The sequence below is a fragment of the Ornithorhynchus anatinus genome, chromosome X3 (assembly GCF_004115215.2).
Source record: "Ornithorhynchus anatinus isolate Pmale09 chromosome X3, mOrnAna1.pri.v4, whole genome shotgun sequence".
NCBI lineage: Eukaryota > Metazoa > Chordata > Mammalia > Monotremata > Ornithorhynchidae > Ornithorhynchus > Ornithorhynchus anatinus.
This window is the reverse complement of record NC_041751.1, coordinates 22,698,938-22,712,062: the sequence shown is the minus strand read 5'-3', so window position 1 is coordinate 22,712,062 and position 13,125 is coordinate 22,698,938. Positions and strand designations below refer to the sequence as shown.

The following is a 13,125-nucleotide window of genomic DNA, read 5'->3' as shown; positions in this document are numbered from 1 at the left end:
CGAGGTGAGGTAGGAGCGGACAAGGTGATTGAGGGCTTTAAAGCCAATGGGGAGGAGTTTTTGTTCGATGTGGAGGTGGATGGGCAACCACTGGAGTTTCTTGAGGAGTGGGGAAACATGCCCTGAACATTTTTGTAGAAGAATGATCCGGGCAGCATCTTGAAGTATGGAATGGAGTGGGGTGAGACAGGAAGCTGGGAGGTCAGCAAGAAGGCTGATGCAGTAATCAAGGAGGGATAGAATAAGTGCTTGGATTAATGTGGTAGCAATTTGGATGGAGAGGAAAGGGTGGATTTTAGCGATGGTCAAACTGACAAAATTTAGTGATGGATTGAATATGTGGGTTGAATGAGAGAAAATAATCAAAGATAACAACGAGATGACACGTTTGCGAGACAGGAAGGATGGTGTTGCCATCTACAGTGAAAGGAAAGTCGGGGAGAATAGAGTTTGGGTGGGAAGATAAGGAGTTCTGTTTTGGGCATGTTAAGCTCGAGGACATCCAAGTAGAGATGTCTTGAAGGCAGGAGGAAATGCGAGACTGAAGAGAGGAAGAGAGATCAGGGCTGGAGATGTGGAGGGTTCCCCCTTCACTGGGGCTCTGCGCTCCAGGGGATGGCTTCACCTTCACTTGCCTGCCATTGCCAGACTCTCATAGGAACAGAATAGACAGCAGTATAATTGCCCCAACTGTTTCAAGGTTGGGAAGGTTGGGACTGTTGGACCCAGCAGAGCCCAAGGACTATTCCCTCCTGTAGTAATGTACTGCTTTTTTTGTTTGTTGTTGTTGTTATTGAATTATTGTCCTGGCTGACTGTGGCATATTATTTATTTGTATTTATTTATTTATTCATTTATTTATCTCCTAGAGTGTCTGTCATTTCCCCCATCACACACACACACCCCCCCCCCCCCGAGAACCTTTCCCCTGGACTTAGTACAGTGTTTTGCGCAAATAATAATACCATAATGATACCAATAACACTGAGGGCAAACTCCAGATTGTAGGGCATCTTAAGAGTTGGAAGAGAGACAAATTCAGCCCACTGAAGGACTTTAGATGAGAAATGGAGATTATTGTGAGGAACTTCAGGATAGGGGACATTGCACATGTTCGAAGGAGAAGGAAGGAGTTAAAAAAGACAGAAGGTTGCTGATAAACAGTAAGAGATGGGAGCAGGGCAGAAGCAATCATTTTAATAGGTGAGGGAAGATGGGGTCCAAAACACAGGTCTCATCTTGTCTTATGCCGTCAAGTCGTCTCCGATCCATAGTGACGCCATGGACACATCTCTCCCAGAACGCCCCACCTATGTCTGCAATCGTTCTGGTAGTGGATCCATAGAGTTTTCTTGGTAAAAATACGGACGTGGTTTACCACTGCCTCCTTGAGCTGGGCAGCGGCGGCCTGGGAGACAGTCGAGGGGAGAGACTCAAGGTGCAGGTAGGGGAGTGATATTTCCAAAGTAGGTGGGAGAGATCTCCCTGGGAAATAGCTACTTCAATCACATGCGGAATACTGACACTTGAGATACTTGGTTTACTGTGTTGCAATACACTCATATTTTCTGAAAAAAGTATTTGCATAGGTCCATTAATATGAATTTTTCATATTTTGATTTTTGTTCCTGGGGAAAAACACTCCTAAAAGCACACATGTCTGTACATATTTCCCCATCTGTAATTTGTTTTAAAGTCTGTCTCCCACTATGGTCTGTAAGCTCCTTGTGGGCAAGGAACATGTCTACCAACTCTATTTTATAATAATAATTATGACATTTATTAGGTGCTTAGTTGGTGCCCAGCACTGTTCTAAGCTCTGGGATAGACATATATTAATCAGTTTGGACACAGCCCCTGTCCTGCATGGGGCTCACAGTCTACGTAGGAGGGAGTAGGTTTTAATCCCCATTTTATAGATGAGGGAACTGAAGCACAGAAAAGTTAAGTGACTTGCCCAAGGTCACTGAGCCCACACATTCTCTGACTCCCAGGCCCATGCTCTTTCTACTAGGCCACACTGCCTCTCTCTAGGCCATGCTGCTTCTCCACTTTCCCAAATGCTTAATACAGTGCTCTGCACACAGTAAGCACTCGATAATTACATTACCATCAGTAACCCTTAGTACAGTGTTCTAAATGTAGTAAGTGACCAATAAATAGGATCGATCGATTGATTGATTAATATGAATTGATAGAAACTTGTGGCCTCTTCCCAGATTTGGGAAATTTACTATTTCTCACCGATAGACTAGTCTGGAGGCGGCCCCCCCAGCCCGAAAATAAAGTGTGGTAGTTCAAAATTGCCATTGCATGTGGAGGAGGACGAAGTGCTGAACTGAGAATCTATGGGTATTCTTTGCACAGGAAAAAAGTTCAGTATCTGACTGTGTCCAGACTCGGGCAAGAAACAATTTTCATAAACATTTGAGGGGAAGGAAAATGCAATGTTGCTCATTAAAAATGCATTTAAATGCTGAGAGGGTAGAGATTATATCTTTTTATATTTCCTGCAGTTCACTTGGATGGAGTGCACCTGTAATAAAATTAGTATTTTCTCTTCCAGAAAAGATTTTATTTTTCTCATGGATGACTAAAAACAATTCTATTTTATAGGAAGCAGTGCATTTGTTTCTTCCCCTATGTTAAGGTGTGTCTCCCAACACCATTTCCCCATCAATGGTACTATATAGCTAATAACTTTCATCATTTTTATCCTATACAAATGAATAAAGGTTAGGTATTCCTATAACTAGTTAGAATCTGGCCTTTTGTCAATGATATTAACCAATCACTCTGCTAGAAATATCAATTAACAGTGTTTTTCTAATATTAAAACAGTAAAACCATCCTCTTATTGGATTAAAATAATCTTTTTATGATATGATTTTCTTTAATATTCAAAATAATGAACACAGAAGACTTGTCAAGAGGTCATCAAACAACAAGGAAATTTAAAATCATCATAGATGCTTCTGACAACCCTTCTGCTGCCCACTTTCTATCACTCCTTAACTCCACTAGCCTCCTGCTCCACCCCAGCTCCTCCACTCACCAACTTGGACACACACTTGATCTCGTCACCTCTAGCCACTGCACAATCTCAACCATCACCAAGTCTGAAATCCCTCTATCTGATGGCAACCTCCTCACCTGCCTAATCTCTCACACACCTCCTCCCTCTGTGTTGTTGCCCAACAGAGACCTCCGATCTTTTGATCCAATTTTCTCAAGTCATCATGTTCCATTTAGCCTCCGTACCCAAACGACCTTCCCTTGATGACCAAATTGACACTCTCAACACCATCCACTCTACTGAACTCAACCCGTTCACTCCCCTATCCCTTCACTGATCCACAGTCCACCTCCTTTGCTCTTGTGCATGAGCTGCTGAGAGCTGCTGGTGGAAATCTACCTACCAGGCTGACCTCATCCACTTCAGGTTTACCCTTACCTCTTCATCTGTTTTTTTTTAATAAAAAAGGAGTAAATGTGACAATAACCATTTAATGATCCTTCTTAATACTTTTGTTTAAGCTCCTTGAATGCAGGGGAATGTGACTTGTGCTTGTGTTGACCTTTCCCAACTGCTTAGTACAGTGCACTGCATCCAGAAGGTGCTCAATAAATACAATTATTATTATTATAATTGTTATTTGTACTCTACGGCCCCATCTTTGAATATGGTTGTGTAGAATAAATTGAACAGGACTGGACCTTACTCCTTTGGTGATAAGTACAGGGTTGGACAAGGCCCAGTCACTTCTGATGTGACCAGTCATATCAACATGAAGTATCTTTGAGTCTCAATAAAAGTTCTAAGGCAGGCAAACTTTAAGTAATCGCTAGAGTCCGCGTCTCTTGAAGGTGTGAAATGCCTCTGTAAGGTATATAATTACCACAAAAAGGTCTTGACATTGTTCCCTGCAATTCTCCTGCATCTCACAGGTTGCAAAGATCACGTCTGAAGCTGCTTTGCAATTCTGGAACTAATGCTGTTCTTCGGGAGTTGGTCCAGGAGGACTCTGGTGGGAATCGTGCCAGCCATAGAGAGGAATGAGATCCCATGATGTTTTCCACAATCAATGTTTACGAAGTGTCTCCTGTGTGCCGAGCACTACACTAAACATTTGCAAAAGTACAATAGCTTAAGATGGTTCCTGTTCTCCAGGCTTTGGAAGTCTACTGAACATAGCCATTCATAAATACTCGGAGAAGGAGAAAGAAAGAACGTTACGGAGGTCGGAATGAGAATTTTAGAAGGAAAAATAGAAAAATAAATAAGAAAATAGATGTTGAGGGTAGGTGATGAGCGCTAAAGGATGAACATGACCTGAGAAGGTGGGTCTTATTGGGCAGTGCCTCCTGGAGGAGGTAAGTTTTCAGGAGGGCTCTGAAGAAGGGGAGATGGGTGCTACTTGAGGAGGAAGAGATTTGAGGAGGGAGGGATGTTCCAGGTAGGAGAGAGGACCTGGGCAAGGGGTTGAACTGCAGAAGGGTAAAGAATGATACACAGCGTATGCTAACTTGACAGGAACGGAGCATGTGGCTTGGGATGTAGTTGGAGAAGAGAACTGATTAATAAGAGGGAGAGTGTGGATGGAGTGCCTTGAAACCTATGGTCAGGAGTTTCTTCATTCAATAGTATTTATTGAGCACTTACTATGTACAGAGCACTGTACAAGCGCTTGGAATGGACAATTCGGCAACAGAGAGAGACAATCCCTGCCCAACGATGGGCTCACAGTCTAAATGGCGCAGACAGACAACAAAATAAAACAGAACAAAACAAAACATTCATTCATTCATTCATTCATTCAATAGTATTTATTGAGCATCTGCTTGATGTAAAGAAGAATGGGTAACCATTAAAAGGTTTTGAGGAATGGACTGGCATGGATGAAACAAGTGAAACAGTATAGCCTAATGGAAAGAGCACGGGGCTGGGAACCAGAGGACCTGAATTCTAATTATCTCCCCCCTCTACACTGTAAGCTTGTTATGAGCAGGGAACGCGTCTGCTAATTCTGTTGTATTGTACTCTCCCAAGTGCTTAGTACAGTGCTCTGCCCATAGTACGCACTCAATAAATACCACTGATTGATTGGTTCTAATCCTGGCTCTGCCACTTGCCTGCTGTGTGATGTTGAAAAAGTCACTTAACCTCTCTGTGCCTCCATTTCTCCCTCTGTAAAATGGAGATTCGACACTTGTTGTCCCTCTCCTCTAGACTGTGAGTAGTGGATAGAGCACGGGCCTGGGAGTCAGAAGGTCATGGATTCTAATCCAGCCTCTTCCACCTGTCTGCTGTGGGACCTTTGGCAAGTCACTTTACCTCTCTGTGTCTGTTACCTCACCTGCAAAATAGCGATTGAGACTGTGAGCCCCTCGTGGGACAGGGGCCGTGTCTAACCTAATTTTTCTTGTATCCACCCCAGGACTTAGTGCCTGGCACATAGTAAGTGCTTAACAAATACCATAATTATTATGTGGAACATGGACTGTGTCTGACCAGACTATCTTGCATCCACCCCAGTGCTTGGTACGTGGAAAATGCTTAATTATCAGTATTATTATTATTATTATTAACGTTGTAAAAATGAGATATAGGTGGCAGGGAGAAGTACGAACTAGAGAGGGGAGAGACTAATCTCTCTCACCTAGGCTGCTGTGGACAGAAGAAAAGCAAAGCAAAGGGGAGAGACTAATCTCTCTCGCCTAGGCTGCTGTGGACAGAAGAAAAGCAAAGCAACTACATTACGTTAACACAGCAGATCTTAGAAATAGAACATATCTAGAATTCTCTTTATATTGATACGACTGATGCCTGTTCACTTGTTCTGATGCCTTTCTCCCCACTTCTAGACTGTGAGCCCGATGTGGGCAGGGATGATTTGTTGCTGATTTGTACTTTCCAAGTGCTCCGTAGCGCTCCATAAATCAGATCGAATGAATGGATGAACTTAAGCCCTGCCAGTGTAAAAGAGCAAAACACACATACAGAGAGGGCAGAGGACTGCAGGGGGCCGACCAAGAAAGGGAAATGATTTCTGAACACCTGCTCCTCCAAACCCTGGCTCAGTTGGAAAACGGGAGAAGCTGGAGTCAATTGCTTGTGGAACAGGATCGTGTCTTACCGACTCCATTTGGTTGGGCTCCGCCAGCAGAAGCACTTGAGAAATACTATCGATCAACTCTCTTCTGGAGGGGCTGCTTAAGCCTCTGGGGTAGAAGGACTGCTAACCCTGCTGCTCCTGGTTTGGGGGAAACTGGGCTTGTCTACTAGCTCTATTGTCCTCTCCCAAATGTTTAATACAGCATTCTGCAAACAGGAAGTGCACAGTTGAAAAGCAGGTCCTGTCATCTTCTAAACTGCGAGCTCGTTAGAATCGATTCTCTCTGTATCTCTCTGTCCCTCTCTTTTTCTTTTATTTTTATTCCCCTTCTGATATTGAACCACCGCCTCCATCCCCACAGAAGCTCCCCACCCCTAAAAAACCAAAATGCATCTGCAAGAAATTGGTGAATAGAACCCTTTTTAATAATTTCATTTGTTCTTGTCTTATGCCGTCGAGTCATTTCTGACCCAGAGCGACATCACGGACACATCTCTCCCAGAACGCCCCACTCTCCATCTGCAATCGTTCCGGTAGTGGATCCAGAGAGTTTTCTTGGTCAAAATCCCGAAGTGGTTCACCATTCCGCCTTCCATGCAGTAAACTCGAGTCTCCGCCCTCGATTCTCTCCTGTGCCGCTGCTGCCCAGCACGGGGAATTTTGACTTGTAGCAGATGGCCTTCCACTCGCTAGCCACTGCCCAAGCTAGGAATGGAATGGATAGGCCTCTGCTTGACTCTCCCTCCCATATCTGAGACTGGTAGAGGACTGGAAACTCCCCAGATGCAACCCTGAGAGGGGCCCTTGTGTTCTACTAATAGTAATATTAATAGAACATTTAGCAACCCTAATGCAAAAAAAAAATTAGAAATGTGTGGCTTTTTAGAAGTGTGGATAACAACTGCCAAAACAGCCCACCCTCAGGATGAAGTTTAATGTGAATGCTTACAAGATGCTTCACCCATTCAAGATTTGGGGGATTTTCTCTATCTTCAGTAGTATTTAGCAGTAATACGTATTAAGCATCTAGTGTGTGAAAAGCACTTTACTAAGCACTGGGGGAAAATACATAGGTGAAGACCCAATCCCTGCTCCCTGGCAGAGCTTCAATATCTAAAAATAAGATGACAATAATAAACACACACACACACACACAAAGACAAAGTGAAGAGACCAACAAGTCTGGTGAGGAATGGGACTGGGAAGGGCCTAGTGTTATCGCCCCTAGGTAGCTTAGGGTCCAGGCACAACCACAACAACCAAACCAAAGTCACAACAAATGGTCTACAATTTGCGGAGGGCTGCCGCTGCGGCAACTGAAGCCCCTGATGGCCCTGCTGGCACTGGATAAATCCAGGACGAGGGTCCAGAATGGTATGATGAGAGAGTTTCGGTTGGTTTTGCTTGGTAGTCTGGTGGGACTGGCAGGGAGCAAGGCTCCAGAATGGCATGGATAGAAAGAGAAAGGTAAACACAAATGGCAAAATTCTGGACCACAGCTCAAAAAGAGGAAAGTGGCAGAGAAAGATGAGAAGAGCGACAAGAAGGGAATTACAGGAAAAAACAAAATGGAAGAGAAGTAGGAGACACACATTGCTTATTTTGCCTGTGCAAGGTAAAATATTGCTATTACTATTACTCTAGCTGGGTACTTACACACAGATAAATGGGTGACAATGATTTTTCCATACAGGTGAATGTTTTCTGAGTTTGTATGTGACTAATTAGGCTGATGTAATTGCTCAGGGGAGGGGCTCTTTCAAGGGAAAAAGAATTAAGTCATCAGAGGGAAATATCAATCGATCCACAGTATTTATTAGGAAATAATTATTTATTGAGTATTTATTGATTGTGAGCCCGTTGTGGGGCAGGGATTGTCTCTATCCGTTGCCGAATTGTACATACCAAGCACTTAGTACAGTGCTCTGCACTCAGTAAGTGCTCAAAAAATACGAATGAATGAAGCAAGTGAGTGCAGACTGCAATAGAAGAAGGCATGATCCTTGCCCACAAGGAGTGTCTAATCCACTGGGGGAGAGATATATAAAATCATTTACAAGTAGGAGGAAGAAGTGGTCAAATAGAGTATGTAGAACAATATGCACAAAAATGCAACAAGAAATAATGAGTCTTAGACTGGTGCAAGAGTGCTGAGACAAGAAGGCTGTTGTCTAAATTAAATTGGGCAAATTCTTCACTAAAGCTGAAAAACCACTACCATAGTCATCAGAACAAGCTTTTAGTTTTGCAACCTCCTAGAAAGACTCATGATTATACAACTTCTCATTCCGTCGACAGTAGCTTATGTATCTTAATATTAAATATTAAAATTGATTTTTAGCGGGGTGCTGCATGGTGATATATTCCCAGAACTAGAAAAAAAAGTTGTCGTAATAGCTACTCTAATAGGGTTTCAGTAATTATTCTCCCCTTAAAACTTGCTGATCTTTGGTGATTGGATAAGGGCAGAAAATGGCTTTAGAGTGTTAACTAATGTCTTCAAATCTTACTCAGGTTTGGAAATGCTCTCTTGAAATGCTCACACATCCCAGTCAGGATACATATGAGCGCAGGGGGATTTCTGTATGATATTCTTATGACATGCCACATTAGAAAATCCACTGCACACCGTTTTTCAGTCAGAGGACATTGTTACCCAATCAAAGCTGAAATGAAAACACAAGAGATGAAGGGACCATTGCCGTGAAAGCAACCAAGAGACGTCACTATTCAAATGAACAAGCCTTAAGTAGGACTGCTATTCACGGTGAGATTATGTTGCAAATTAACACAGTGATTTCTTTAACTAGATAAACAGTTCTTGATTGATATTTGTCTGCCACACGGAGACATAGTGAGGCTCAAAACAGGAAAATTATCTTTTGATTTTTAGATGAATGAAGCTTTATCACGTACCAGTCTACACATGGGAAATATCACACAAAACCAATGGTTAAAATCACCATCGCAGAACGTAGAGCTCGCACCAAATACTGCTCCCTAGGCAGGATGCTGTCCAAGGATGCAAAGATGGACAAAGAGATACAAAACAGAATAAAAAGGGACCGTGTCGACCATGGGACATAACGTTGGTATTTGTTAAGCGCTTACTATGTGCCGAGCACTGTTCTAAGCGCTGGGGTAGATACAGGGTAATCACATTGTCCCACATGAGGCTCACAGTCAATCCCCATTTTACAGATGAGGTAACTGAGGCACAGAGAAGTGAAGTGACTTGCCCACAGTCACACAGCTGACAAGTGGCAGAGCCGGGATTCTAACTCATGACCTCTGACTCCCAAACCCGGGCTCTACATCAGACTACATACCAAATTGAAGGGCTATGCAGCTGTTGGGTGTCCAACCACCTTTATGGCTGTGAGACCTGGGCTTACTACAGAAGATGCATATGGGTCCTGGAGAAGTTTCACTAGCGTCATCTTTGTAGCATACCTAACATCAAAAGGCAGGACAAGATCACCAACGATGAGGCCCTGGAATGCAGAGAGCTCACCAGCACTGAAGCAATGTTCAGGGTAACTGAGCTCTGCTAGAGAGGGCATGTACAGTGCTCTGTACACAGTAAGTACTCAATAAATTTGATTGATCGACATGTGAGAAGAATGGATGACAGCAGGATACATAAGCAGCTACTGTGTGATGAACTGGAATGGGGCACGGGCGAGCCCGGAGGGCAGAAGAAACTATAGAAAGACAGGGAAACACATTCTCAAATGATGCATGCGGAGCGCTTGGGAGTGTACAATAATATAGAGTTGCTAGGCATAGTCCCTGCCCTCAATCTAGTTGGGGAAGCAGATGTTAAAATCAATTACAGATAGGGGAAGCAAGAGGATATGATATGTAGATAGGTGCTGCACTGTTCTTAGAGAAGGTAGAGACCCAAGGTTCATAGGGGGCCCAGAAGTGAGGGAAAATAGAATGCGGAGATGAGAGGTTAGTTGGGGAAGGCTTTCTGGATGAGATGCAATACAGCAGTGGACTCTGGGGAGACCACTGTAGTGGACAGAACAGCCTGACATGAAGCAATCAGTACAATGACTACTGTGCAGCCTTCTCTCTGACCTCCCTTCCTCCTCTCTCGCCCCGCTCCAGTCTATTCTTCACTCCGCTGCCCGGCTCATCTTCCTGCACAAACGATCCGGGCATGTCACTCCCCTTCTTAAACAACTCCAGTGGTTGCCTATCGACCTCCGCTCCAAACAAAAACTCCTCACTCTAGGCTTCGAGGCTCTCCATCACCTCGCCCCTTCCTACCTCTCCTCCCTTCTCTCTTTCTACCACCCACCCCGCACGCTCCGCTCCTCTGCCGCCCACCTCCTCGCCGTCCCTCGGTCTCGCCCATCCCGCCGTCAACCCCTGGGCCACGTCCTCTCGCGGTCCTGGAACGTCCTCCCTCCTCACCTCCGCCAAACTGATTCTCTTCCCCTCTTCAAAACCCTACTTAAAACTCACCTCCTCCAAGAGGCCTTCCCAGACTGAGCTCCTCTTCTCCCTCTACTCCCTCTACCACCCCCCCTTCACCTCTCCGCAACTTAACCCTCTTTTCCCCCCATTTCCCTCTGCTCCTCCCCCTCTCCCTTCCCATCCCCTCAGCACTGTACTCGTCCGCTCAACTGTATATATTTTCATTACCCTATCTATTTTGTTAATGAAATGTACATCGCCTTGATTCTATTTAGTTGCCATTGTTTTTACGAGATGTTCTTCCCCTTGACTCTATTTATTGCCATTGTTCTTGTCTGTCTGTCTCCCCCGATTAGACCGAAAGCCCGTCAAATGGCAGGGACCGTCTCTATCTGTTGCCGACTTGTTCGTTCCAAGCGCTTAGTACAGTGCTCTGCACATAGTTAGCGCTCAATAAATACTATTGAATGAATTGAATGAATACAGGGTTGACTCCCCGAACAAAGGCTTCACGAAGATCAGGAAAACGACAGGCAAGGGACCGAGGCAGGCCTCATAGGGGACAAGTCCATTGAGGTCTCCAATGGCTCCTTCCCCTCTGCCTTCAAACATGCCCACGTCTCCCCCATCCTAAAAAAACCCGCTCTTGACCCCACTTCCCCCTCCAGTTATCGCCCTATCTCCCTACTACCCTTCCTTTCCAAAATCCTAGAACGAGTCATCTACAATCGATGCTTAGAATTCCTTAACTCCCATTCTCTCCTAGACCCCCTCCAATCTGGCTTCCATCCCCTCCACTCTACCGAGACTGCTCTCTTTAAGGTCACCCATGACCTCCTTCTTGCCAAATCCGATGGCTCCTACTCCATTCTGATCCTCCTTGACCTCTCTGCTGCCTTTGACACTGTCGACCATCCCGTCCTCCATACCTTATCTCACCTTGGCTTCACGGACTCCGTCCTCTCCTGGTTCTCCTCTTACCTCTCTGGCCGGTCATTCTCGGTCTCCTTCGCTGGCGACTCCTCCCCCTCCCAACCTTTAACTGTTGGAGTTCCTCAAGGGTCAGTTCTTGGCCCTCTTCTGTTCTCCATTTACACTCCCTCCCTCGGTGAACTCATTCGCTCTCACGGCTTTGACTACCATCTCTACGCAGATGACACGCAGATCTACATCTCCGCCCCTGTCCTCTCCCCCTCCCTTCGGGCTCGCATCTCCTCCTGCCTCCGGGACGTCTCCACCTGGATGTCGGCCCGCCACCTAAAACTCAACATGAGCAAGACTGAGCTCCTCATCTTCCCTCCCAAACCCGGTCCTCTCCCAGACTTCTCTATCACCGTGGATGGCCCAACCATCCTTCCCGTCTCTCAGGCCCGCAATCTCGGTGTCATCCTTGACTCGTCTCTCTCGTTCACCCCACACATCCTATCAGTTACCAAGACCTGCCGGTTTCACCTCTACAATATTGCCAAGATCCGCCCTTTCCTCTCCACCCAAACGGCTACCTTACTGCTACAGGCTCTCGTTATATCCCGGCTAAACTACTGTGTCAGCCTTCTCTCTGACCTCCCTTCCTCCTCTCTCGCCCCGCTCCAGTCTATTCTTCACTCCGCTGCCCGGCTCATCTTCCTGCAGAAACGATCTGGGCATGTCACTCCCCTTCTTAAACAACTCCAGTGGTTGCCTATCAACCTCCGCTCCAAACAAAAACTCCTCACTCTAGGCTTAAAGGCTCTACATCACCTTGCCCCTTCCTACCTCTCCTCCCTTCTCTCTTTCTACCACCCACCCCACACGCTCCGCTCCTCTGCCGCCCACCTCCTCACAGTCCCTCCGTCTCGCCTATCCCGCCGTCGACCCCTGGGCCACGTCCTCCCGCGGTCCTGGAACGCCCTCCCTCCTCACCTCCGCCAAACTGATTCTCTTCCCCTCTTCAAAACCCTACTTAAAACTCACCTCCTCTAAGTGGCCTTCCCAGACTGAGCTCCTCTTCTCCCTCTACTCCTTCTGCCACCCCCCCTTTACCTCTCCGCAGCTAAACCCTCTTTTTCCCCTTTTCCCTCTGCTCCTCCACCTCTCCCTTCCCATCCCCACAGCACTGTACTCGTCCGCTCAACTGTATATATTTCCATTACCCTATTTATTTTGTTAATGAATTGTACATTGCCTTGATTCTATTTAGTTGCCATTGTTTTTACGAGATGTTCTTCCCCTTGACTCTATTTATTGCCACTGTTCTTGTCTGTCCGTCTCCCCCGATTAGACTGTAAGCCCATCAAACGGCAGGGACTGTCTCTATCTGTTGCCGACTTGTTCATCCCAAGCACTTAGTACAGTGCTCTGCACATAGTAAGCGCTCAATAAATACTATTGAATGAATGAATGAAAGGTAGCAGGTTCTACCCTTAAGAGCAGATAATGCAGCAGGTCATGATGGTCACACCTTTTCAGCCACAAGAAAACCCAACTGTGGTATTTGTTAAGTGGTTACTATGTGCTGGGGACTGAAGTAAGTGCTGGGACAGATCCCAGCTAATCGGGTTGGACGCAACCCCTGTCCCACATCGGGCTCCCAGTCTCAATC

At 45.6% G+C, this 13,125-nt stretch overlaps 1 protein-coding gene and 1 non-coding gene across 7 annotated transcripts in view; both read right to left on the bottom strand.

Moving 5' to 3' along the window:
- The window catches only part of SLC24A2 (solute carrier family 24 member 2), a 254,761-nt gene that overhangs the window by 163,518 nt on the left and 78,118 nt on the right, over positions 1–13,125 (bottom strand). The window lies entirely within an intron of this gene.
- LOC114807740 lies at positions 6,780–6,917 on the bottom strand. Its single transcript, XR_003755815.1, has one exon. It is a non-coding gene; the product is annotated as a small nucleolar RNA SNORA7 (small nucleolar RNA).